The 12890-nt window shown below is 56.0% G+C and overlaps 1 protein-coding gene across 20 annotated transcripts in view; it reads left to right on the top strand.

Annotated features, from left to right (window-relative positions):
* The first annotated feature begins 5507 nt into the window (after nt 1–5507).
* Nucleotides 5508–12890, top strand: part of PARP6 (poly(ADP-ribose) polymerase family member 6) — a 51347-nt gene continuing 43964 nt past the window's right edge. For 7 of the 20 annotated variants that reach the window (XR_012641254.1, XR_012641256.1, XR_012641255.1 and 4 more), the window contains exon 1: nt 5508–5793. The gene's annotated coding sequence lies outside the window, so the exon portion shown is untranslated. The remainder of the gene's footprint in view (nt 5794–12890) is intronic. The other 13 variants (XM_074965902.1, XM_074965901.1, XM_074965900.1 and 10 more) reach the window with 5 other exon arrangements.

Raw genomic sequence — 12890 nt, 5'->3', positions numbered from 1 at the left:
CACCCCCTCACAAACTTGTCTAGCTATTCCCATCTGGGGGTGATTCAGGGGCCTGCGTGAAATTAGTTTGCTGGGTCTCAGTCCAGCTTCCAGGGACACTTGACAAAACCTTCACTGTGATCGGCACTAGCTGGCATCCTCAGCAGCAAGGTCAGGCACTGGAGAGGCCATGGAGGCTGCACTGCCCTCTCTTCCATGGGGGTGGTTCCCCCCCTCCCGCTCAGGACAGAGGCACGTGGCTGGAGAAGCTTGCACTGAGCTGTTCCTACTCTGCGTATAAAGAGGTCTCCAGGGCTGTCAAAATGTACTCAGTTGTTGTCTATATTGTGTGGCCCCACCCACACCTGAGGGGGGTGGGCCTTTCATTTTCTTTGGCTCCACCCACCAAATAGGCTGACATCTGTCACCAGCTGGAAACGTCATTGCCCCCCACATTCCTCCCCTCAATTATTTCCTGTCATGCCTCCCTCATCAGTCTCTACCAGCTCTGAGATGGGGAGCAGTGGGTGTGGGAAGGAGTCGCCTCCTTGAGGAAATATGGCTCAGGCCCCTTCTCCCTCCCCAGGCATCCTGAAATGTTGTTGTCATGACTCAGCAGCCTACCCACTGGGTTAGTGGGGCCTGATGCAGGGCTATGGGGGTCTGAATGCCAGTCACCGCTTCCTGGAAAGGAAGGCAGGAGCATTTCTAACTGAATCATCCAGTGCATTCGCTAGGCTCTGGGGGGTTCCAGAACTGCACTGCAGTCTGAACCTCCCCTGTCCGCCAGTAACGGATCTCAGCCCACCAAACTTCCAAATTAGAAGACAGCAAAAGTCAGCCCCAAAAGTGCATCCCCCACCTGCCTTCCCAGTCCAGAGGAGGCACCTGGCCTCCCTCAGGCAAAAGCCAGATGCCACCATTTACAAAAGCAGTCACTGCTTCATTTTTGGGATTGCAGCATGCGACTCCTTGGCTCTGATTTTCAGATGTGCTCGGCCCCTTGGACAATCAGGCTCCTGGTGTCTCAAGCTGGCACCCAAAGTCAGTGGCTGCTTTTGAAAATGAGCCGGCGTGATGAGGAAAAACCTTGCCATGTGGCCTGAAAGTCACAGATTGGGTGGACCTGTGGTTAGGCCACTAGCCTAGGACTTGGAGACCTGGGCTCAAGTCTCTGCTGAGTCACAGACTCCCTGTGTGATCTGGGGCAAGTCATCTAGCCCCTCCATGTCTCAGTTCCCAGTCTGTAAAATGAGGATCGTAGCTTCTACATTAAAGATTGTGAGGTGCTCAGTACTACAGGTCTGGGGGCCAGACCATACCAGAAATAAACAGGTCTTGGCAGGCTAATGGGGGAAGGGAATTCCAGCTAGCTTGAAGCTGACACTGGCAGAAACAAACAGGGAGTTAGCGCAATCTGCATCAAGAGCGCAGAGCACCACTGGGCTACCAGTGGGGGAAGTGTCTGAAGGGTCTTTGTGGGGGGGTGTCCCCCCCGCACAAGGTAAAGCAGGTTAAAGTAGGTTGATTAAACTGATAGGCCACCGAATTCCCCTCAGGTGTGGCCTAAATAGCCCCCAATTGATGATAGAGCCCAGCTGAGAAGGGACAGGCAGGGCTAGGACAAAGCCAGGAAGCTGGCAGCAGAAAGGGGCTGTAGTCAGGGAGCCTGTGGCCACTCTCTGGATGTTAGAGATGGAAGAAAGCCCAGGGGGCAAGTAGAAGCCCCAGGGGATCCAGCTCCTGAAGGAAGGGTTTATCTGGAAGGGTGGTGAAGCAAAAGCCTGAGAGGTGGAGTAGGAAATAGCCCAGGGAAATGGCGGCCAGGTGGAGCATTGCAGACTTTAGCGGCTGATTAGAGGGTCCCTGAACTGGAACCTGGAGTGGAGGGTGGGCCTGGGTTCCCCCACTAGCCACTGGGAAAGTGGCCCAGACTGGGCAGCGTAGCAGAAGATTGCCGGGGACAGTTGTCCAATGGGACTTTGATACTCCAGAAGTGGAGGACTATAGTGACCTGGCTGAAGGGCTGTGCCATGAAGAGAGAGCACCCCAACTGGCAGAGAGAGAGAGAGGCAGCAGTGCATGTGTATGAGTGAGAGAAGAGGGTGCTGGACCTTGAAGGAGGTAATCCCCAGAGTAGCCACGAGGAGGGGCCCTAGCAGTGAGTGTACCCCGTTACAGTCTTCAAAGGCAGTTGTAGGTAGCGCACTTCACAGTTATTCAGCCTGGCCATGACAGAGACCTGGACAGTTGTGGGGATGTTCATATTTGAGCAGAAGAGTTTCAACTACCTACCCAGGCTCTGAAGGATGAAAGCACTCCAGGCTACTGCTACCACCAGACTACTGCTGAAAGTCCAGGCATAGCCAGGGATGTGAAAGGGCCACCAGTTGTGACCCTTGCTAACAAAAGCTAGAGAGAGGCCCTTAGTAGAGGGAGGAGACAGCACCTCTGTCAGAGCCAGCAGGTTGTTCCCCCAGGCTCCCAGCATCACTTCTCTCCTGTCTGATCTGAACTACAGCCAGACTCTAGGAAAACAGATGGCATGGCCTGGGTCTGATGGGAGTGGAACGTGGACTTGTTTTGCCATCAGCTTGTTGACGGCAACTCCCCAGCAGGCTGACCGAATGGGAGTGGCTGACAGGCGAGAACCCTGAGGAACACCATCCCCAATACTCTGGAAGTGTCCTGGGGACATACGAGTCACAGGCCAAAGCCACCCACCCTCTGGGACAGGGGTGGGAAAGCTTTTTGGCCTGAGGGCCACATTGGGGTTACAAAACTATATGGAAGGCTGGGTAGGGAAGGCTGTGCCTCTCCAAACAGCCTGGCCCCTGCCCCCTATCCACCCGCTCCCACTTCCCACCCCCTGACTGCCCCCCTCAGAACCCCCGACCCATCCAACCCCCCCTGCTCCTTGTCCCCTGACTGCCCCCTCCTGGGCCCCCCTGCCCCTAACCGCCCCCGGGACCCCATCTCCTATCCAACCCCCCCTGCTCCCTGTCCCCTAACTGCCCTGACCCCTATCCACACCCCCACCCCCTGACAGGCCCCCTAAGACTCCCACGCCTATCCACTGCCCCCTGTTCCCTGTCCCCTGACCACCCCCTACCCCCAGAACCTCTGCCCCATCCAAGCGCCCCTGCACCTTATCTCCTGACTGCCCCCTGGAGCTCCCTGCCCCTTATCCAACCCCCCCCCCCGGCTCCCTGCCCCCATACCATGCTGCTCAGAGTGGCAGAAGCTTGCAGCCACCCGGCCCGGCCGGAGCCAACCATGCTGCCCAGAGTGCTGGCAGCACAGCAAGCGGAGGCTGCGGGGGAGGGGCAGGGGGCTAGCCTCCCTGGCCGGGAGCTCAAGGGCCGGGCAGGAGGGTCCCGCGGGCCGGATGTGGCCCGTGGGCCGTAGTTTGCCCACCTCTGCTCTGGGACCTCCCTGAGAGCCAGTTGTATGTGATTCCAGCCAGGGGCTGCAGGTGGGACCACAGCACTGCCTGTCCATCAGCAGGGGCCCTCCTCCATCCCCAGGGGGAGCTCCCTGACCAGTGAGACCAGCACAGTCGCTACCATACCCTGGCATCAAGCCAGGCAGGACCAGAGGATCCTAGGTGGTGCCACAGCTGTCCTGATACAACTTCCTTAATAACCTTTCCCAGAGGAGGAAGGTCAGAGGCTGGACTTCAGTGGTGAGGCTATCAGCCCTGGGAGATGGCTCGCTTGGGGGAAGCTAGTACCTGGTGTTAGGATATAGATATTCAGGCCTGTCTGTAAAGGCCTATACTCTAAGAATTTAGGTGTATTCTTGTCTCTTAGCTAGTTATAGAGGTATAAAAGAAAGAATCAAAATCACTGTCTGCTGGTGTAAGGGTCTTCTCTTACTGTGACAGTCTGAGCCCTGTTCTTAGGCTAAGATCTCTGGCTAAGCAGCAGAGGCAGCCATAAGCTGGGAAGCGACTGGTCACATCCTCACATTCCAAACTAATCACATTGAAATAAGGCAATCTGGGACTGTTAGAAAGGTGATCTGATCTATCACCTCCAGAGAAAGGGAAGAGCCTACAGGATGTAAAAGGAAATTTAGTTTGATAGATTTCTGTTCGGTAAGAACTCACTTATCAATAGACACAGCTGGGAAACCCTTATGTCTTTATAGATGTAGTTGTGAAATCCTCACTTCTGTATTGTTTTGTCATGATAGTTCCCACTTTGCTATTGTTTATTTGCATGGTCTCTGTCTGGTTCTGTGATTGTTTCTGTCTGCTGTATAATTAAGTTTGCTGGGTGTAAACTAATTAAGGTGGTGGGATATAATTGGTTAAATAATCATGTTACAATATGTCAGGATTGGTTAGTTAAATTTCAGTAAAATGATTGGTTAAGGTTTAGCTAAGCAGAACTCAAGTTTTACTATATAGTCTGCAGTCAATCAGGAAGTGCGGGGGCAGGGAGGAATAGGAACAGAAACAGGTAATGGGGGTGGGGAAATTCCAATCATGTTTTGCTAAGGGGGGGAAATGGGAATAGGGACACAAGTAAGGCTCTGTGGTGTCAGAGCTGGGAAGGGGGATGCTAAGGAAGGAAACTGGAATCATGCTTGCTGGAAGTTCACCCCAATAAACATTGAATTGTTTGTACCTTTGGACTTTGGGTATTGTTGCTCTCTGTTCATGTGAGAAGGACCAGGGAAGTAAGCGGGTGAAGGAATAAGCCCCCTAACACCTGGCCCTCCTGGGCAGAGGTGATAAGTGTTTGCCAGCAAAGATCTGCTCTGCCCTTGCCTCACCACTTAACCTAGCTAGCGGGGGCACTGATCCATCCCACAGGCTGGAGGCTGCAGACCTCCAATTACCTCCTGGATCTGCCCCAATAAAACTGGCCCAGGGTGGGGGGAATAGCATTTGCTTTCTGCTAGAAATTGGACAATCTGGTCTGAACCTGAGCAACCTTCTCGACAAAGCAATCGGGAAATTCCTCCAAGCGAGGACATGCTGCCTTGGTTCCCAAGGGGAGGCAGCCTTCTGACGGGGAACCTTGTGGTTAGTTGGGTGGAAGAAACAAAGACTTTCTTTGCCTTCTTCGTCATCATCACCACAGCATAGGGCCTTCAAAAGTCACCAGGCCACAGCTGGGCAGGCGGGTGAACTGTGAGGGTGGCAGAGCGGGAAAGGACATTTAGGAATCCTCCTCAAGGGTGAGAAACGGGTATAATTGCCGCCAGCAGTGTAGTGCTCTCCCCTCAAGAGATCTGACACCCAGCCCCAGCCCCAGCCCCAGGGCAAAGCAGCACAGTGGGTCTGCAGGACAGACCTCAGGGTAGCGATCTGGGTCATCTCCTGTGTCTTACGCTGCACTAGGGTCAGAAAGCTTGTGGGCTTTCTGTGCTGCATCGAGATGGTAGGTGGGGGGCTCGGCCTACGGATGCATGGATGGCTGGTGCACTAGATGCGCGTGTGTGTACGTGTGTGAGCTTTGTGCTTCCCTGCCTCCAGCCCAGCAGCACTCTCCTGCTCACTGAGCCGAGAGCATCACATGACTCCAGCCTGGAGTGGCACTGAGCATGGGCGAAGCCATCTGGCTCACTGTGCTGTGCGCTAAGTGAAACAACAAAGCCAGGAGGGGCAGCCAGCCGACAAGCCTTCTGTTTTCTTCCACTGAGCATCCTCGGTCCCCCTTTTTGTCTGCTCCCCTGTGGCGAGAGGCCAGCCATCCCTAGCCCTGATCCCTGGCGCCCAGCAGCACTTCCTCCCCAGCCTGAACCAGTCTGGCAGCCTCCCAGGGCCTTTGTGGCTGCGGGGACTTGGCCGAAGGAATCACCGTGAGTATCGAGGCCTGGCAGTGGCCGGAGCTGGGGCTGGGTAGGTGGGAGAGTGAGCCGCACTGCCTGTCACTGAGCGGGGCAGGGAGGAGGGGGAAGTAGCCACAGGTGTGGAAGGCCCTGCCCAGCCCTCCTGGCTCTGGCAGGTGCTGCTGAATGGACAAGCCCTTCCACTTAGGACACTGCCCGTTGTGCTGGAGCTGGGAGGGGGCAGGAGCCAGCTGGGAGGAAGGGGGGGTTTCCTGCTCATTCCCCCCCCACCTCAACGCCTTCTGCCCACATAGGCCTTTGTGAGGCGCTTGAGTCCTAGTCAGGCTGTGGGGGACCCTGGTGTATAGCCCAGGGCAGAAAAGGGGCAGGGCTGTGATCAGGGGAAGGGTCCTGCCAGCAGGGTGTCTCTTTGGGGCAGCAGACCGGGGGTGGGCTGGTGTTGTGCCATCTTCCCCTAGAGGCTGTTGCTGGTGGGCATGGGGGTTCAGCTCAGGTTCTTCTGCTCCCAGGGGCTGCAGCAGGGTGCGTCTAGGCGGGCCCAGCAGTCCTGTTCAGGCTCTGTTCCCCCCCACCGCCTGCTCACAGGTCTGTTCCAGGTGGGCCCAGGGATCCTGGAAAGTTCGGTTCCACCCTAGGGCTGTTCCACCCAGGCACAGAAACCCCGTTCAGGGTCTTCTGTTCCTGTGGCCAGGATCTGCCTGAGGTGGGCATTTCACAGTGGAGCAGGCCGTGCACAGGCAGAAGGATCCCGTGAGGGTATTCTGCCTATTCCCAGGAGCAAAGGGGACAGCTTGCAGCCCCTGGCATCGCTGGCAGTGGGGAGCAGGCCCAGGTCCCTCACTGAGCTCTGTCAGTGTCTGAGACAGAGTCGCTGTGGCCCTGCCTGGGTGCTGTTTAAGGGACGCTGCCACACTTGGCGATAAAATCCCAGGAGGGGATCCGTTCCCATGGAGTCCTATTGTATCAGTGAGGCTGGGTTTGGAGCAGGGCCAGCGCCTTCTGGGTTATGTCCCTAGGCAGGCCGGAGAAATTATCCAACCCTGCCTCTCCCAGCCCGAGGCGCTGCAGGGCACAGTGCAGGAGCACTGGCTGTGAAGGGTTGTGAGCAGAGTCCCCCTCGCCTACAGGTGGAGTTGCCCTGGCTGTGGCTTGCGTGACAGAGATTTAGCGAGGGGAGCCCTGCTTTCTGTTACGTGCCAGCCCTGCCTGCCTCGTGCCAGCAGGCAGCGGCTCAGGAGTGCCCACTGGGCAAGAGTTTGCCCCACTTTAGTGGTGAGCTGCCCCTACAGAGCCAACCTGTCCGGCACTAATCGGGGTTAGTGCTTGCGCTGGCTGCTGAGGGAAAATGAAGCGAACTTGCATTGGGCTGGGCCCCTCTGCCAGGGCCCCTCATGCCATGCACTGTATTGTTCCATGCTGGGGGGATTAAAGCACTGGCAGAGCTGGGGCTTGGGCCCCTTCACCACCTTAGCAACTTCCTGCTCCTTCAACCCTTGTGTGTGGGAGAGTTTTATACTCTCTCCGCCCAGCCCAGAGCCTGGAAGTGGCGGTTGGGTCGTTGCACCGGGCTGCCCTCACCTTCCTGGGATCCTGCCAGAGCAGTAGATCCAGCTCCTGCTTTTCCAGGTGTCCCTTTCTGCCGGAGCTTTTCACAATGGCTTCTTGGAAAAACACTCAGAGGCTGACAAAGGGGAGAGAGAGGCAGGAGAGGCCTGCTTTCCTACTGCAGAGATTCCTAGCCAGGGGCTGTGGGGTACAGGGCTCAGTACATCTCTGGGCAACATCTGTGTCTCTGGGCAGGAAGGGGTCATTCTAGGGAACTTCCCCCCACTCCCAGAAATAGAAGAAAAGCATGGTAGCTGCAGCTTTAAACAGCTTCCTGGGATGGTGGTAGACTTGGAGTGGTTCAGAGAAGATTAGCTGTGTTTTCAAAAGACATGCTTTAGTCCGTCTTCTTGGCAAAATTCTGCGGCTTGTATGTGTGAGCGTGGGGCTGGAGGGTCTGGGGTCCCTTCTGGTTGGAATCTGTGATTTCCTGTTCATCCCCTTCCTTCATGGGCCATGGGGAGAATGGGATTGCCCATATTGGCCTTAACGTGCTCCCAACACTTGCTGCTGTGCATTAGGATGATGAGCATAACCAAATTTGGGAATTGGTCCTGCTTTGAGCAGGGGGTTGGACTAGATGATCTCCTGAGGTCCCTTCCAACCCTGATATTATATGATTCTATGAAATCTCATGCTTCAGGCCTGGCTGCCTGCAGAGGTCAGGAAGGATTCCTCCCCTCCCCCCGCCCTGATGCGCAATTTAACAATTGTGTTCTGTTTGGGTTCTTTTTCCTTCTGAAGCATCAGATTGGCCACATCTCGAGATGGGGCGCTGGTTGGGGTGGACCACTGCTGTGTGGTGCCTCTGTCTTACATGCTGGGCTAGTACATCCTGCTGACATGCTCAGGGTCCAACTGATTGGCAGATTTGGGGTCAGGAAGGGTTTTTTCCCCAGGGCTGATTAGCAGGAACCTGGGGAGGGAGTCTTCTCCTCCTCTATAGCACGGGGTGCTGGTTGGCTGCTGCGATCAGCTGGGCATGTCTCACCTAATCAGTTCCCTGCCATTGCAGGGGCCTGGGGCAGAGGTGGCCCCTCCATCCCTCCTGTTCTCTGCCTGTGGCACACAACAGGTCAGCTGGACTAAAGCATTTCAGCTCTCAGGAGACTAAAATCTCTGGGCTTCATCTCGGGGTTTCCGGGGGAAATATAATGGCTGCATTTCCCTAGTTTGCTTATGAGAATGTGATGTGGGACTGAGTCAAAGCCTTGCTAAAATCCCAAGATGTCAAGAAGTCTCAGTATAATTATCTGCCGCTGCTGGGCCATCAAAGGCCAGTTATCTCACTCTTCCAGCCTCTCCCTTCTCCCAGACAGGGCAGAGGGGGAGAGCCCCAGGGAGACACCAGCCTTCTGGAGAACAAAAGTGGGTGCTTCCCTCCGGCTGGCCCTGCTGTACCATCCTGCATGGTGTTTGGGGTCGGCGAAGGCTGGGCCAGGTAACTGTCATCCTGGCCGCCCTGCCACACAGGAGCTCAGAGGGCAGTTCTCTCAGCTAGGAAAAGCCTGGGCCTCACACAGAAATAGCTGCTAAAATCTGGCAGCTTATTCTAATGTCCCTTGGATTCACTCCAGGCCTTAACTGATAGCTTGGTGAGGGCAGGATGTCCTGGGATTACACCTGGGTGTCAAACAGGAAGGGGTTTCCCTTAGGATTCAGATATGTCTGTGAGACTTGTATGCAGCTTGACATACATATATGTTTTCTCTGCTGTACCCCACATTGGTGCTGGAGTTAAAGCCCAGGGCCTAGATCTGTAAAGGTATTTTGGCACCAAACTCCCATTGACTTTATGGGGAATTAAGTGGCTAAAGACCTTTGAGGATCTAACCTTTGCTTGTCCAAGGGCAGCACTGCAGTCTGGCGAGCTCTAAGCGTTCAAAAATCACAAGTCAGACCTCCAAAAATCGTGAGATGAGCTTAAAAATCACGAGTCCTTTAAAACAATACAGCAGGGGTTCTTTTTAGTTTGCCTTCTCCATTCTGAGCCTTTAGGCTGCACTTGCTTCATGTTTTCAAGCTTTTCTCTGCAACCATAAGGGCTAGAAACTTCCTGTATTTGAACAGAAAGTTGGGATTCTCCTGGATCTGTGCTAGGAGCTGCAGAGACACAGAGCAACAGACAGTCTCTGCCCAATCGGAATAGGCAAGACAAAGGGTGGGACGGGAAACAGAGAAGAAGTGGGTTTCCTACGGTGCCACAGCATTGCATGCTGGGTCATGAAGTCTCTGCAGGTTGTGCTTCTCTATTAACTATGAGGGCACCTGCAATCAGAGATGTTGTGGCCTAGTGGTTAGAGCACTGCACTGGGAGATGGGAGTCACTTGTCTCCTAGCCCAGGTCCTTGACCACCAGCCCACACTGCCTTCTGGATTGCAGGGGCCCTCATGTTTACACCAGAGGGGCACCCTGCAGAGACTCCAGGTCCCAAAACGCTCTGAGCAAAACAAGCTGGAGCATTGCCCCGGGACTTGTTGTTTCCACCCACCCTGGTCTGTTAAGAGGAGGGTGCTCCATGGGCCAGGCCCCACTTTGCCCACCCTGGTTGAAAGACAGCCTTATGGGGGTGGGACAGGGAGCGGAAGGAACCAGCCCACCTGCATCAGGGTAGCCAGGGTGGCGCTAGCCCCCAGCCACAGGCAGAGGGTCTGGAGCCCAGTTCTGAGAGCAGCTGGAATCCCTGTGCAATCTCTTGTCTTCCCACCCTGCACAGCGAAGTAAGGACTCAGCTGAGACAGGGACTAAATGAGGTCACCAGGGTTTGTCTATTGCTGCTCAGCAGTGCCGGACCATTGTGCCCATCAGATGGTGGTTGGGTTCCTGGGAAATGACTGGTGGGGCCAGTTAAGTTCCTGGTGGCTGGGTGCCCACTCTGTCTGCTTCCGCCCTGCCTGGTGGGGATCCTCTGCCAGGGGCTCTCCCCTGTCACAGAGAAACTGCTCCTGGCCCAGGTTGTTAGGAAACACTTAAATGAAGATGAAGTGATATGCCCGGGGGCTCACAGGGAATCTGTGGCAGAGCTGGGAGTTGTGCCCAGGTCTCTTGGAGCATCACCAAGACAGGAGATTGTCTTAGAATGATCCATGCTGGGGTCTCTCTTTGCCTCCTGGTTCCTGCACTCGGGACACGTTTTCCAGCTTCTCTCAGCAACCCCCAGGGCTAGAAACTCTTGGATGTACCTGAAAGCCCAGATTCTCAAACCGTGAGGCCAGGAGCTGGGGCTCTATGAAAACCACCAAAGATCCCGAGCCTCACCCTAAAATCATGGGGGTTGGCAGCACTACTCTGGAGGCCCTGGTCAACGCCCTTCCCCCTAAGGCCTCTTCTTCTGTCCAGCCACAATGGGGAGAAATGGGTTTTGAGAAGGGCTGGACAGCAGCAGCAGGCTCCCCTCCCTAGGGCTGGGCTGAAAGGAGCCCCAATGCTGGGGTGGGTGGGGAAGTATCTAGTCAGTGATCCCTTCTTCATGACATGCGCCCAGCCAGCACTTAGACAGCAGGCCCTGTGCAGTACCATGGCAGCATGCTGGCTAGGAGCTGCAGTGGTCTGTGCTGAGCAGCCCCAGTAAAGAACCCCTTTAATACACTCACCATCTTTCCTCTGTTGAGAGGGACAATATAGCACCATCCTGCTGCAGCTCTGGGCGGGCCAGTCCCTGGCCAGCCACTGGAGAGCTGTCATACCCACAAGGGGCTGCATGTGAAGCCTTGCCCTCTCCCCCTCAGCCATGCCCCTGTTCGCATGTCGTGTGGTGTGTGGCATGAAGGCTCCATGCCCCTGGAGGATCCCTCTCATGCTGGTGTGCTCCTCCCAGGGTGGGCCCCGCTGGCTTTACCCAGTGACACTGTGTCCTTATGGGACTTGGGTGGTATCCCTTTAAATAGCCCGTGAACCCTCTAGTGGTGCTCACTGTGGTCTCTGCTTTCAGCCATGTGTACGTGGAGCTGGGCTCTCAGGGTGGTGTTAGTGCCCATGAGCTTTCTGCATCATCACTGCCCCAAAGCTGTGTTGGTGCAGAGCTGAGGCTGACGGACAGTGGCTCCTGCCTTGCCAGGACACCGAGTGCCCACGAACCTAACCCTCTGCAAAGTGGAGAGACAGAGTTCAGGGGCACACCAGCCCCCGCCCATCACCTTAACTCTCCCCCGTGGAGGTGGCAAGAGCCCCGGGGGATATGCTGCTACCTGCTGGCTGCGTGAGTTCTGAAAGGGTGAAAGGCCCCGCCTGCTGACAGGGGGGGTCCCCATGGGCTTGGCTCAGCCTTGCAAAGGATTTAGAAGAAATCCTGGTTGGTCCCTTGCTCTCACCCCCTGGCCCAGCCCCACTGCTCTGGTAGGGCCCTGCAGATTCCCCCAGCCATACTGTTCCATTGAGGGGCCATGCTCCTCCAGCTGCGTGCAGTGCGACAGCTCCTGCCACGAGCCATCAGAGCTGCTCCTGCCCCCGCTGGCCAGGTGTCTCCCACCCCGGCCTTCGCAGCCTCTGTTGGGCCTAGCAGGAAGATCAGAGAGCTCTCTGCCCCGCGGCCTGAGTCTCAGTGTTGTCAGAACTTGCCCTCCTGTAGGCTGGCGCCCAGGGAGAGCAGCCGGCAACATTCCCAGCACGCAAAGAGCCACAAGCAGAACCCACAGCAGATTGCAGGCTGCCAGCCCAGCTCTGATTGCGGCTGTAAACCTGGCTTCACAGCGCAGGGCTGCTGAAGGGAGGCAGGAGGGCCCCCAGGAAACCGAGGGCTGGTAGCTCAGCCTGGGAGAAAGAGGAGGAGCCCAGTAATGCCACCAGTGCCTGGGTGTGTGCCAGCACTGGAGCTATCACTTTTCTACCCAAAGGCCTCGGCGTCTCACAGCTCATGGCTGGTGTTTGCTCCACCGCAGGTGGTCAGTGGTGTTTCCCTGACCTAGCCAAGCATTGTGTTCTCGTCCCAGAGGAGAAATTACTCAGGGAAACCGAGTAGCGGCCCTGGGCCACCGTTAGCGCTGGTCGAGGTAAGTCAGGTGCCATTCATAAAGCTCAGCTCCCCGCGCGGCAGAGAGAGCACATAGACAGGGGCTTTATTAGCTGCTGTCATCTTGGATGCCCAGATCCTCCCAGGTGGGGAGCCGCAGGGAGTGAGCACAACCCCCAAGTCAAAGCCGTAATTGCTTGGGTCTTTTTAGCTGGAAAACTGACATTTTGGCAACTTTGGAAGCTACTAATTGGCTGTGTGAAGTTAACACTGCTCCAGGCTCGCTAGCTCAGGGGCATTGTGGGTGGGGAGTGGAAAGAGCTGCTCCAGTCCCAGTCTTGTCCAGGAAGGAGGGCTGGAGGGAATGGCACTGTCTATGACAATCTGAGCTTCTGCCAGTAAGAGGTGCTGTGGGAAAGCCAGCTGATGAGGGCTCGCAGCTGCTCCAGCCTCTGTCTATAGGGAACGGCCAAGCAATGCTGGACTTAAGGCCCAGGCTCCCCCCGCAGGGGCTGATCTATGGCCCAGCTCTGTGGTATTCACAGCTGTCAC

This window comes from Natator depressus, chromosome 10 (genome assembly GCF_965152275.1).
Source record: "Natator depressus isolate rNatDep1 chromosome 10, rNatDep2.hap1, whole genome shotgun sequence".
In the NCBI taxonomy this organism is placed as follows: Eukaryota; Metazoa; Chordata; order Testudines; family Cheloniidae; genus Natator; species Natator depressus.
Note: the sequence above shows the minus strand (reverse complement) of the source record. Positions and strands in the feature narration are given on the sequence as shown.